A 14,471-nucleotide genomic window follows, 5' to 3' on the forward strand; every position below is an offset into this window, starting at 1 on the left:
AACATTTTAAAAGTAAAACAAATCCACTAGAAAGTTGAAAAAGTTGTCCAATGAATCAGCCTCCAATTCTCTCAGTTTGGATTTAAAAGCATTGAGCGAGATTAACTTGTTAAATCTTTCAGGAGCAGATTCCAGGCAGAATGTGTAGAATACATAAACACCCTTTTTCCAAGCTCTGTACGCACATTTGGGACAAAAAACATCTTAAGAGCATAAAGAGAATTGTCCACTAGTTTTCTCTGAAATATAAACACAGAGCTAGGAGGGAAGTATGCCAAGATTTGCTTTATAAATTAATATTTATGAGTGTACAAGCCCACGGGTGGCTAGAGCAGGCCAACCTACCCGACTGTATAACTCACAGTGGTGAGTTAAAGCTTTACAATTAATAACAAATAATAAACTTGCATCAATTTCAGAAGTTCAGTTCTGTACATCTTTGCAGAAAGTGAAATTATATTTGCTACTGTCCTGTGAAATATTCAAACTGTGGGGCTCAGAGGCTTAATGTGGGGCGTAATGTGGGGCATAATGTGGGGCATAATGTGGGGCGTATGGCTGTTTGGATTCCTTGTGCCTTACTCATTACTTGTGCCAAAGATCAGAGTCTTAGTCTGAAAATGATTGAGAGTTAAATGAATATCCGAAATCAAAATGGCTGACCTTAACCCAGATTAATTCAATAATATATATATATGTAAGATAAGTATTAAGGATAACACTCATTATGTATATAAAAATGATGCATTATGAGGCTTGTGTGTCTCAGTTAATTGTTTTTCATGTAGTCACTACAAGGGATATGACATTTTAAACAAATACACCCAATGTTACCTTTACATACAATAAACATTTTTACCAAAAAATGTCTTTGACCTGCTTGTTTCTTCTGATGCAGTGTCAGCAAGATCTGAGATGGTGGGTGTCAATTCTGGTGAATTGAAGTGCAATACCCCAATTTTCATTTGGTAACAGTTTTAACTGAATAAGCTGCCTTTGAGACTTTGAATATGTTGATGATTTCACCTAACTGGCTTCACCTCCAAAATATTTTAGTTTTTCCTTTGGTAGATCACGGCAATTTGTGCTGTGTCTGCCGCATCCATTTTGACAACAAGAACACTACAAAGAAGTCTTTCATGGTGCCAATCATGGTCACACACTGCATGTAGTTTAAAAGCAACATGTGCCTTCACTGCCAGTGTCACAACACCCTGAAACATGCATCAGTGTTAGGAAACGTAACATTTACTGCATTGCATATTTTGAGCTGTTTGTTGTTTTTACTGTCAGCTGTAAGAAGAAAACTGACATTTCAATTCATCCTATTAAGAAGCCTGTCTGATTTACCCTGAATTGGGAGTTATTTAAGTTTATGTAATAAGCACCTAGACCAGTGTTACATTTCTTTTTTGGAAATCAGCCACGTAATGAGGATGGACTGAGACACATGGGGCATCTGTTTTTGCCTACAGAGAGCTTAAGCTTTGTCACAACTACTGTTACGGACAGACAGGCAGGAGACACCGATATGGAGACAGAGGGTTCTTTGTTAGGTTTTAGAAGGTGAAGACAGGTGTGCCAGTATGGAGATGGAGAAGTCCGCTGGAGGGAAGACTTGCTGGAGAAGGGAGATCGCTGGAGAATGGACGTAGTGAATATGCAGTGTCATGGGGAGTCCTTGTACCAAACGAGATCGGACAACTGGCAGAGGTGAGTGCTGGGCTTTTTATGCTGGCTGTGATTAGTATGAGCATGTGCAGTGCTGGAAACTTCGGACGGATGACCCGGAGCCTGGACAGGTATGGAGTTGTAAGCCTCGGACGGACGACCCGGAGCCTGGACAGGTGTGGAGTTGGGAGCCTCGGGCGGACGACCCGGGGCCTGGACAGGTGTGGAGCTGGGCGCCGATGCAGGTGAGTGGCTGGGCAGCGGTGCAGGTGAGTAGCTGGTTAGTAGGCTGAAGACTGGCCGTTCGGGGTGTAGGCTGATGATTGGCAGATGGGAGAGCAATCTGGTGACTGCATGGACCACCTCGAGCCAGACGGGTGCCCCGGTATGGATTTTGCCCTGTGGACTTCTTGTCTGGCGCCAATGGATAGAGCCACAGGACGCCGTTGCTATCCACCACCGAATCAAAGGGCGCCGGTCTGGCATGGCGTAACAGGAGGTGACATTAGTTCTTCGGTATGGTCCGACCTTCTGTTACGACAGGCAGGAGACACCGATATGGAGACGGAGGGTTCTTTATTAGGTTTCAGAAGGTGAAGACAGGTGTGCCGGTATGGAGATAGGGAAGTCCACTGGAGGGAAGACTTGCTGGCGTGGGGATCGCTGGAGAGGGGGCGTAGGGAATATGCAGTGTCGCATGGGGAGTCCTTGTACCAAACAAGGTCAGACAACTGGCTGAGGTGAGTGCTGGGCTGTTACAGTTCTTAATTTCTGGAAAAGCATGAGCTTTTCCTCAGCTGGCCGAGTCTTCATATGAAAGGCATCAATCCTTCGCCTTTTCAGACCTTTTCAGAAACTTCGTCTTCTTCAATCTGGAGTACAAAAGAAAAGTGCTATGTCATGTTACTAGGTGGTTTCTAAAAAGATTGGCAGCTAGTTGCCAGGTGGTTAGTAAGTGGTTGGCAGGTGGTTAGTGAGTGATAACAGACACATACTTTGTTTCATCCTCTATATATAACTCACAAGTTCCAGATCTATATATTACAGAAAGTACAGCACAAGAAATCACTAGTTCCGAACCTGAAAGTGTGATGGACAAATTGATGTGAGCTGGTCTACTCAGATGAAGAAGACTTCAGGAGACTTAGGATGTCTTACACAGCAAAGTTTAATGAGGCTGGGCTGAGGAGACAGTAATATCAGCAGTACAAGGTGAAACCACAATATTTATCCCCTTACTGGCCATAGAGTGTCTACCATGTTTCCCTTACAAGGTTAGGAACCTTTAGCCTAAACATATGTGCCTTTCCTATTGAAGGATAAACAGTCATTTCACCTATGGTCATGTTTGAATTAACGGGACATCTGTATTGCATTCCTCAGGCAAGTAAGATAGTGTCTCTCTCAGGAAAGAGGCAAGAGCTACTATCAGTGACCTTGGGGTTGCGTAAGTAACGGCCCTGCCTGTAAGCGAGATGTTTCCTCCCTAGACTGATCAGACAGCGGCAAGAGACAGTATAGTGAACTATGGCAGAGAACATACAGAGGACAGTTGCTTTTTAGGATTGTAAGTGACTCCTAAGAGACTAAAGCTATGTTTCTGTCTCTTATCTGTTGATCATATCTCTACATATGGGGCCTAGGGGATATAACTTACAGATGTTGGTCTTACACATATAACATAAGAAATTCTATGACACCCCCCCCTTGATTGCTAGTCGATCACATCATTTACATTAACTCTAGCCTATTTTAGGAACTTATCAGAAACATTCAGAGTGGAATTGGCACATACACTTCATGTTTCAGTTCAACATCAATCATCACTCTTATTATGCCAAAGAAACATGCAAATACTTCAGTTATTCAATAAGTTATTCAAAAGTAGGTATAATAATGTATTCAAATGTATCCTTAATGTATACGGAAGGGGAAAACCTCAAGAATGATGTGAGGAAAAAACCCAAATGTTCTTTTACTGATTAATAGTAGACACACAAGCATCAATATATCAAATCACTTCAATCAACATCAAAAGGCATAAACTGATTATAATGGATTACAATGAATAGGACCTCCAAACACAAAATCTCACTTTATTATACAATAAGAATAAGTGCTAGCTAAAACATTATCTAAGTAAATTCTAAACACTTCATACTTTGAGTGATTATTGCAACCATTTCTTATCAATTCATGCATTAAAACTCAAAACACGAACAATTTTACCGACTATGTGATTAAGTGAAAATTAATCATGAATGTAGCAAAAACATCTTTCAAAACTTCTTAATTAAACACAAATTTCATTGTGATTAGAGATTATTGCTTAAATCATTAACACAACATTTAAAATTGAGGTAGCAGCAAATTCGGATAGATATTGGAATGTATTACCAAACAGCTTCAGTTGAATGTTACAACTTCCATCCAACATTTATCATCTTACACTAAGCACATGAGATTATCAAACTCCATTTTATTTTAAAACATGCTTAAACATCTTCTTCATCAAACATTTTCTCATCATCACTTGGCATACCTGGTGGAACCCAGACTTCAACACCCTGGAAATCACAATACCTCAGTTCACCCTTAGGGGAGCATGAATAGCAACCTTCATGGCCCTGCGGATGATTAGTTTGAATACAAAGATGACACATGAACACAGCACAAGTACGAGGATCGCTGTCACTGCCAGAGTGGTCAGAAATTTTATCAAACCAGATCCGCATGACCCAAACATCCCCAAGAAATTGTCAAAGCTAAATCCATGATACTCATGCAAATCCTTGATGCCTTGTGCAGTGTCATGAGTACCTCCTTGAGCAGCTAGCAGATGATCCAATGCCATACAATTCTGTAGAACTACAGTCTTGGCTTGCAGCAATTCCTTGTGCACAGCTAGCATGGCTTTACTTGAACTGTTGAGGTGACTTTCTACAACTTTAGGTAAGGATTTTATTTCCTGCTGGGACACATCAATGCCATACCATGGTAACAAGACACTAGCAATTTGCTGAGCTGTTGTGATCTCCTCTTCTGTGTAATGGAGGTTACAGTGCAGCTATCTCTACTCTACTTTGCTGATTAAAAGGGATCAGATATGCTAGATAACAAGTACTATGAGCTCCACACACATGATCTGTAGCATGTTGAGTTTGAGGGCAGTGATGCAAGAAAATTTGTGTCAGGCACGACTTGAGTCATTGGCACAAAAATGTTAATGATTGCCTGAAAATCTTGAACAAATCACCATTCATCTGGGCGGTTTGGTTTTGGAATTTGCAAATTTGGGGTTTTTGCACGGACTTTGGATTTCAACCAACACACCTTGATCAAGTAAAGATTGAATTACACCTTAAATTCAATCAACAGCTTTTTGAGGCAAATGATACGGTTTAATTCTTGGCAGCTGTGCATTAGTTTTAAGTGTCACGCTGTGAGGAGGAGCAGAATTTACAAATCCCACATGATTTTTATGTTTAGCCCACTAAATGGCTGGAACCTCTGACAGTTCTGTAGAGGGCCCGTAATGTACTGTAAGGGGTGGCTGTTGTAATACAATATGACTTTGTGGTAGTGTGATGTTTTCACACAGCTGTACCATGTACAGCTCATCACCCAGTTGGTCTTGTGAGTTTAACAATACATTTACTGTCTGTCTCTACTCTTCTGAAGGATTAAAGGCAGCTGTACAATGACAACTCGAGACAGGTCTCATAGCAGACATCAATGACTCACATGCTGCTGATCTTTTACCAATTTTCTGGATGTTAGAAGCAGTGAAGGTGTCAGACATGTTGAAATCTGGCAGCGTCCAGCAATACAAACAGTCCTTAGCAGATTGCAAATACTGAACTGCCTGTAAAGTCCTGTCATCAGGGATGGTTAGAAACAATCCATCTGGAGTACACTGAATAGTGGCATGCAACTTGCACAAAAGGTTGCGCCCCATTAAATCATAGGAACGCTTGAGACTCCTACAGTGATGGCATAATGAGATGTTGGTGTACACACTTGCTCCTCGCTCCTTTTTACTGCTGATAGAGTAGCTCCACTATCTACCAAAATATCAACAGTAGTACCATTAACACTAGAAGTGCCAGAATTCCACAACTACTAGAATTGCCATAAGAGGTCATTTTGACCACTAGATTCCAAACTCTATATTCTCTAGTGATAAATACCTAAATGGCAGATTAATGCATTTGATGTGTTAGGATATCTTTTAAAAAACTAAATAACACCAAAATGTAGATTTAAAAAAGTTTAATTATACATTTATTAATATTCACATCATTGCATATAGTAAACCGTAATTATTGCATAAGTTAAATTCACACCAGTATTTTTTTGTATTTCAGCATACCTCAGAACAAGATAATAACAATTAAAAGGATCTATTTGATTCTGAAAGTTTGTTTGAACATTTATAACACATTTCTAACACAGAAAATAATCGGAAAAGCTGGAAACGAGCACATCTAACGTTAAAATAAGAGCCACGAACGAAGTTTAGAACCATAAAACAATAAACAATTTATATTAACTAATTACATCAATAGCGTGCTTGGCTATTTAAGCTTCACAGTCTACGCAAGTGACCTCTGTTCTCCGTGCACAATTTCCACACACGGGTTTGCGGGATTTGCAGCAGGTGTCGGGTGTTTTATTTTGTTTGCAGCTTCTCCAAACCTGGCACTGCCTCCGTTTTGGTGTCTGCTGCGGTGGTTGCCAACTTTCATGCTGCCCCCTTTCCCTCCATGAACACTCCTCTGCCAGTTGCTGCATGAACTTCCTCCGGGCTATCTTGCTGCTGGTGCACTCCTTGAAAAGGATGTAGGCATTGATCCCAGCCAGGTCGAGGATGTTATAGAAGCCACTAAAAGAAATTATCTGTAGTAATATTTCCAGGAATGGCTCTGCCAGTCTCAGCACCACACTCTCTCCCACGAGCTGACCTCTGCTCCGCGTCTCCTCTTTTCCCAGATATGGAGCCCCGTTCAGCATTATTATTTTGAGTTGACATCCGCAGCCAGCCAAAATTTGATAAAAAATGTATCAAGCTTATTTCCCATGTACTGGATAAATCTGCACCGGGCCTTGGTGGGGAACAGCTGCTCATCTATTGTCATGTTGGCACCGGGCTTGTAGCAGGCTGTGCTGTTCTGAACAAACATACTCCAACTGGCTGATACCAGGGCAAACTTGTCATCCTACAGACGCACACGTCGTGGTCTCTTTTTTGTCGAACCGCAGGAATTTCATTATCTCCCTGAAGCGATTTCTGGCCATGGTTTCCTTGAAAAACGTTTGTCTTACCATTTTTCCGACCAAAGGCTGCCCAACTCCATGTATTTTGCTCCCTGTGCTCCCCGGATATATAGCAGCGCTATGAAGACTTTCACTTCAGCCACCGACAGGTCCCATGAGCTGTCACCACAGTACTGATGTGCCACAGTGCAGTCCCTGATATGTTTCAGCATGCCATCATCAAACACACACAAGAAGGCTGTGAGCGCATCTCCGACGTTGCTTCGCGTGCGCTGTGGGGCCAGCAGCTTCAGTCAGGACATTTTGGCTCTGCCTTCTCCCTGGATGTTCAGTTGACTGAAGGACCGTCCACGCCGTCCCATCCTTCCCCTTTTCCACAGCGGCCTCCGGCCGAGATGACTCCAAGGGCAGGCTGAGCAGTCCGGTTGGCTCAAGAGCAGGTACTGGTTCGGGAAGGCCTAGGACAACAATAATAACCTAATAATAATAGCATAATGATAATAATAATAATAACTAGCGAACAGCCCAGGCTATAACTAGCGCAGGGCAGCACAAGACAGGACAGCGGTGCATAGCGAAGCGCAGGGCAGCCGAGCTCACCTGGAACGTCAGCCGTGAACGGAACATCTGGATCCCTAGTCTCCGATGAAAGAAGCTGCCTCTTTTTCCTCGGTATGGACTCTGAATCACTCTCTGATGAGGATGAAGTGTTTTCTTGCACAAAGGAAAGGTCGCTGTCACTTTCCACCTCCGATAGATCCCCTGCATCAGAGTCATCGCTGTCCAAGTTCTGAAGCATCTCCAAGGCCATGGCAGCGGTCATCTTTCTCTTCATTCTTTCATTCATTTCAGACATCTTCTAAAGACTCCTTATAAACTCCAACCTAGGCAATTACTCAGTTTCTTAAATTATTGTACTGATAGCCAATTTAGTCTAATAATTTGTATTTGTAAGCAAATTAGCATATGCTAATAGCACTCGAGACCGCTAGCGACATTTCTTTAACAATAGTTCCTATTTGTATAACAAAGCGCATGAAATATAGAACAATAGAATAGCGCAAAATTCATTGCGGTCAATATGACCATGTATGGCTGAAATAGGTAAAAATGATCATATTTTCTTGCCTTTTGTGTAATTTATTTGAAACCCATTGTAAATAAAAATAGACACTTTTAGGAAAAGTCATGTACCAGCAGGATTGTATTTTTTTATTCAACAAAGTTATTGCACATATAAATTTCAAAACGATCATTTTGACCGTCGTGGCCGTTCTAGTGGTAACTTCAACAGGTATCATTGGATCTTCAGTGGGGCAATATGAAAGCCAAATTGTTGTTGCTTGAATTAAGGTTTGTTTCCTCTCCATGGCACCTCTAGGCTTGAATAGAATTTGACAGTGGCCCTTTAAGAGCCAGGCATGCTGGGCCTGCAGATGCATTTGGACAATCACATCTTAAGTGACCATGCTGCATGTTATGGTATCTGCCAGAGCGCTGTGGGGCTCTGCATTCTCTTGCCCAGTGACCTGGTTTGCCACACCTGCAACAATTTCCTCTTTTCTGTCTATCAAAGTTGTTGTTAGCTTGCTGTCCCTCTCCTGTAGGAGGAGCATTTTCACAGTTCACTTGTTGAACCATTTGTTTGGAGCTTGCAGAGGAATTGTTTTGAGTGAAAACCTGATTCCTGTGCAGCAACATTATTTCATTGATTGTCACTTTAAAGGTTTTATCATGCCAATCAGCCCCTGACAATTTGTAGGCTGATGAAATGTGTGGTCTAACATTTTGCAAAAATGTTTGAACAGAGATCATTATCATCGCGCTTTATGCCAGCATGGCTGTCCCACACTGTGATAAATCTCTGAACTGTCCTGTACACAGTGTACCACTTTACAGAAATCACTATGACTGCGTGCACACTTTTCTACTGATTCCTTAGCATCATCAGCTAACCACCGCTCCTATGTATTATCCGGAAATCCACTGGTCCCCTGCTGTACTATCAGGAAGATCAAACTCATCTTTGCATACAATCCATTCAGTACCATATGTAAATGAAATCAGCTGCTTCCCGTTGGGCACGAGACAATTGTAGACAGTACACACCTGAGTAAGCCAAACCAAATACTCATCTGTGCAATTAATGGGATTGGGCGTTTTACCTTGGCGCTTCGCCCAACCATACAACGCTGTCTATTCCTTGTCATCTTTGTAGCTGTAGTCTTCCAATAATGGAATATGACTATATTTAGAACTTTGTTCTATAGCACTTTGCAACTCCTCACACATCCCCTCACAGCTCTTTTCATTCACACTCACACCGCAACGCTGATATGCTGCTTCAGACCAAACTGCAAAGCATTCCTTCATGTATTTGAAATCCCAAAGTGGATTTCCTTCACTTGGATCCACATTCATTTCAGCCAGCAGCAATTTATTCTTATCAAATTAACCTGCTTACGGCCATTCAGAGTTAGTCCATTCACACATGAGTGAAGTAAAAGGAAACACAAATCCATCCTTTCAGCCTTCCTACTATACCGACATTGTACTGTGAAGTGCGATCAGAGACATTCTGGTGACTTTGGCTCAGACTGCTTAACAGTGACAGCTTGCTCTTTAGATTTCACTTTCTTAGCATTACGTTGTACTTTAGGTGGAGGGCTTTTATTTTTAACCTCTGTTGTGGACTGATTGTTTCCCACTTTCACAACATGCAATTAACACATTAACATCAAAACATGCATGCAATGCAAGCTCAATAAACATTGCAACAGCATCCAAAGTTCCACACTTTTTTATGTCAGCGTTGATAAATCTAACGGCTTAATAAGTGAAAACTTAAAGTATTTCACCCTGTGTACACAACTAAATATTTACAATTAACAATCAATTTTCATTTACTTAATTAATTCCTTTAATTAATTTTAAAGCGCTCAGCCCTGTGGCAGGTCTTAGCTGCTTACACCATTAATTAATTAATTAATGATTATACAATTTTTCCTCTATTCTTTTTGATCCCGTCAATCACACACGGTAAGACAAAATAAAAGAATTATTTGCACTTACCACTTTATTTATTGGGATCCTGTTCGTGACGCCATTTGTGACGTAAAAATTGATGTGAGCTGAAGATTTCAGGAGACTCTGGATGTCTTACACAGCAATGTTTAATGTTTTAACAACATCATTGTGACAGTTTCCTACAACAATATGCTACTATTGTCTGGCTCCTGGCAATATAATCACACCTAGGCTTCCATGCTGAAACGCATCAGTAGGGCACTTAAAGATGTGCGAAATTACCATATAGTCTTACATAAACACATATAACTCTACTTGATCCTGTAGAATTGAATCAGTTTGATGGAACACCTAAGCACAGTGGTAACATTAAACCACCAGCACTGAATTTTGACAGGTTATACAGCAGTGGACAAACCTAGGTCAGTTGATTTCCTCCGTCCATACTGCAGAAGGGCATTAGTCAGCAGGTCAAGATGGTGAGATGGAGTCATCTCCTTTGTGACTCAAATCTTTAGAGGAAAGACCAGAACCTCTTCATTCCTTCCCTGTCTGTGAGCCCAAACCCGTCAAGCCATCTGCTTTAATCACAGATCAAGTAGAGCACCAAAGTCATAGAATATCACATTCAATGTTGCTGAGTATATTCCGACTATATTGTCCTAAACAGTGCAGCTCTGAAACAAGTTTAGACAAATACCGGGTGGGAAGAATGTTAGATTTAAGATTACTTTAAGGGATTCTGAGATTTTCTACTAGTTCAGCAGTGAAGTGGATAGACAGGAAAATGGAGGACAAACAGAGTCAATGATGTGTGACACAGGTCCTGATGTCTCTAAGAACTCAGTGAAATTACCTAGCATGGCAATTTGTGTCAATAAATGTGAAATGCTGGTATGGCCAAGGAGATGTTGTGTGGTATGCCCTCCCCTGATTTCTCACCTAACACACTATGGCATAATTTTGAGTTAATGTGTCCAAGTCTTTTATCAAAACAATAATTCGGTTTTACACAGGAGTTTGTACTTACATGCAAATGTGAGGCAACAACAAAAGCAATGTCATAGACAACTCACAGGCGTGTCCTCACATCTTCCTCACACATTCCGTGAGGTTCATATTTAGTTATTGAAAATGTATGGCTTATGTTAGGGTCATGCTATTCTAAGCATTTTATGAATAGGGACAATCAAATAGGGGAATTGTCATTCTGGAAAACTGGGCCAAAAGTCAAGAGACTCCAAATGCTGTGACCTCAGCACGTTGCCAGCCTTGAAGTTACTACACTCCTAAAGATTTAAGAAAAATGTAGATAATTATGGGAGGAATAATGGTCTTTTCCTGTGAGTTAGAGTAATCCTGGTTTTGTATCTGGTACTACAAAAAAAGGGTTTAGGTCAGCAACAACCAGGGAAAAAATAATGTACTTACAAATTCTTAAAGCAAATGTTGAAAGACACACAAGGTCGCACATTCATACTCATACAGCCTTCCTAAATGCAGAGCAACAGGTTGATACACTTATACTATTTTATTATAATCATTACAAAAATGAACTGAATTGGAGACATCAATTTAATTGGTCTGGAGAAAGATTTGAAAGATTTGAGACCCAAATTTGGTGGCCTCTAGCAGATTTTCATGCCACTACTTCATCATATAGACTGATCTTAATTATTGTATAATTTAATGAGTTTGCCAACTCGATTGCAAAAATTTAGTGAATTATTGTAAAAGGAGAATCAGGCTTCTTGTGCGTTTCCAACACAGTCTGTAAATAGCTATTAATATTTAAAACCACGCCTATTCATGACTGATCAGAACATTTGTAGACCTTAATTCATATGTTTGATTTATTTATTGACACCTTCACTGTAAGGTTTATCAAGACATGCCACAATTCAATTCAATTAAATTTTATTTATATAGCGCCAATTCATAACAGAAGTTATCTCATTGCACTTTTTCTATAGAGCAGGGGAGAGGGAAGCACAATGCAAATACCACCTAGAATTTTTTAAATAGTAATAATGTAATGGTAGTGGAACCATTAATATTAATAAATTAATAATAATAGGAATGACAGCTATAGGAATAATAATGACAGAATTAGTAACAGAGCCAATAACAACAACTGTAGTAGCAGTTGTCAAGCAGGAACACAGGGGCAGCAAGTGGCCCACAACCACAGATCCAGTCTCTGCAGCTCCGGAGGCAGAAATACCTGTTGAAAGCAACAGAAGGAACGAGAAAGCACAGAACTACGGGAAAGAGAAGATGTCAACTTAGCAACATGCAGTAATGGGATAAAAATGCATACACATGGAGAGGCAGAGGAGGAGAGAGGAAAGAGGTGCATCATGGGAAGTCTCCCAGCAGTCTAGGCCTATAGCAGCATAACTGAGGGATGGTTCAGGGCTCACCCCAGCCAGCCCTAACTATAAGCTTTATCAAGAGAAAAGTCTTAAGCCTACTCTTAAATGTGGATATGACATCTGCATCCCAAACCCAAACTGGGATCTGAACATCTCGGCGGTGTTTGGGGCCAAGTACGATAACTTCAGTTTTGTCTGAGTTTAACATTAGAAAATTGCAGGTCTTCCAGGTTTTTATGTTCTTAAGGCATGCTTGAAGTTTAGCTAACTGGTTAGCTTCATCTAGCTTGATCAATAGAAATAATTGGGTATCATCTGCATAACAATGAAAGTTTATGAAGTGTTTCCTAATAATATTGCCTAGAGGAAGCATATAGAAAGCGAATAGAATCAGTCCAAGCACAGAACCTTGTGGAACTCCGTGACTAACTTTGGCGTGCATGGAGGACTCACCATTAACATGTACAAACTAAGATCGATCTGATAGATAGGATTTAAACCAGCTTAGTGCGGTTCCTGTAATGCCAACTGAATGTTCCATGTAATAGGATGTGATGGTCAATGGTATCAAATGCAGCACAAAGATCTAACAAGACAAGTACAGAGACAAATCCATTGTCTGATGCAATTAAAAGGTCATTTGTAATTTTCACCAGTGCTGTCTCTGTGCTATGATGCACTCTAAATCTTGACTGAAAATCCTCAAATAAAATATTGTTATTTAGAAAGTCACACAACTGATTGGCGACTGCTTTCTCAAGGATCTTAGAGACATAGGGAAGGTTAGATATAGGTTTAGTTGGCTAAAGCGCCTGGATCAAGAGTGGTCTTTTTAAGAAGCGATTTAATTACAGCTACTTTAAAGGATTGTGGTACATAGCCTGTTAATAAAGACAGATTGATCATATACAGTAACAAAGTGCTAACTAAGGATAAAACATCTTTAAGCAGCCTATTTGGAATGGGGTCTAAGAGACAGGTTGATGGCTTAGATGAATTAATCGTCAAACTTAATTGAAGAAGTTTGATATGAGCAAACCAGTCAAAACATATATATATATATCAGGTTTTACAATTGTTTCTATGGTTCCTGTGTTTGAAGATAAATCGGTACTGGTTGATTGACCGGACGTGATGAATTTTTTCTCTAATAATTAAAATTGTATTATTAAAGAAACTCATGAAGTTGTTACTACTGAGGGCTATAGGAATAAATGGTTCAATAGAGCTGTGACTCTCTGTCAGCCTGGCTACAGTGCTGAAAAGAAACCTAAACTAACTCGCATCTTCTCTCTCCTGTAGTTTTGTGCTTTCTCGTTTCTCTCCTCTCTCCTTCTGTTGCTTTCAGCAGGTATTTCTGCCTCCGAAGCTGCAGAGACTGGATCTGTGGTTGTGGGCCACTTGCTGCCCCTGTGTTCCTGCTCGACAACTGCTACTACAGTAGTTGTTATTGGCTCTATTACTAATACTGACATTATTTTTCCTATAGCTGTCATTCCTATTATTATTAATTTATTAATATTAACACTACAATTACATTTCTACTATTTTAAAAATTCTAGGTGGTATTTGCATTGTGCCTAAAAATGTCAATGAAAATTGGATTAATTCATTTTAATTTTTACTCAAACAACACATACATATGTGGAAAATTATAATGCTATTGTGGAATTTTCAAGTTTACATTATCATTTGAATATAGTCCTGTATACGCTTCCATACTCGCCATTCGTGTAGGCTGTACTTGACAGTCCTCAAGCTTCATGACATCAGAGGAAAATGGCTGCCATGTGAATATAAATCCATGGATGTGACTCCCTAAAAACGTGGCATTTCACCCGGATGGGCGTGGTTTTGCTGGACGTGGCAGTCCACACTTCAGTGAGCTCTGTGACCGTCTCAGCCAGTGCTCTGGGTGCACGTTGATGCATGTCAAGTATGAAGGTATACAGAATATACTATTCATGTTTTCCTATAATTTGTATATTTGGTCTCACACCTTTGTACATGGAAATTAATAGCCTGCCTTGTTAGCCCTACATTGATATCAGAATACAGACCTCTCCCCCATCTGAGTAGATATGTGTTGTTGGACATAATTCAGTTCATCTAAATGTCAAT

Source organism: Siniperca chuatsi, linkage group LG23 (assembly GCF_020085105.1).
Source record: "Siniperca chuatsi isolate FFG_IHB_CAS linkage group LG23, ASM2008510v1, whole genome shotgun sequence".
NCBI classification, from domain to species: Eukaryota; Metazoa; Chordata; class Actinopteri; order Centrarchiformes; family Sinipercidae; genus Siniperca; species Siniperca chuatsi.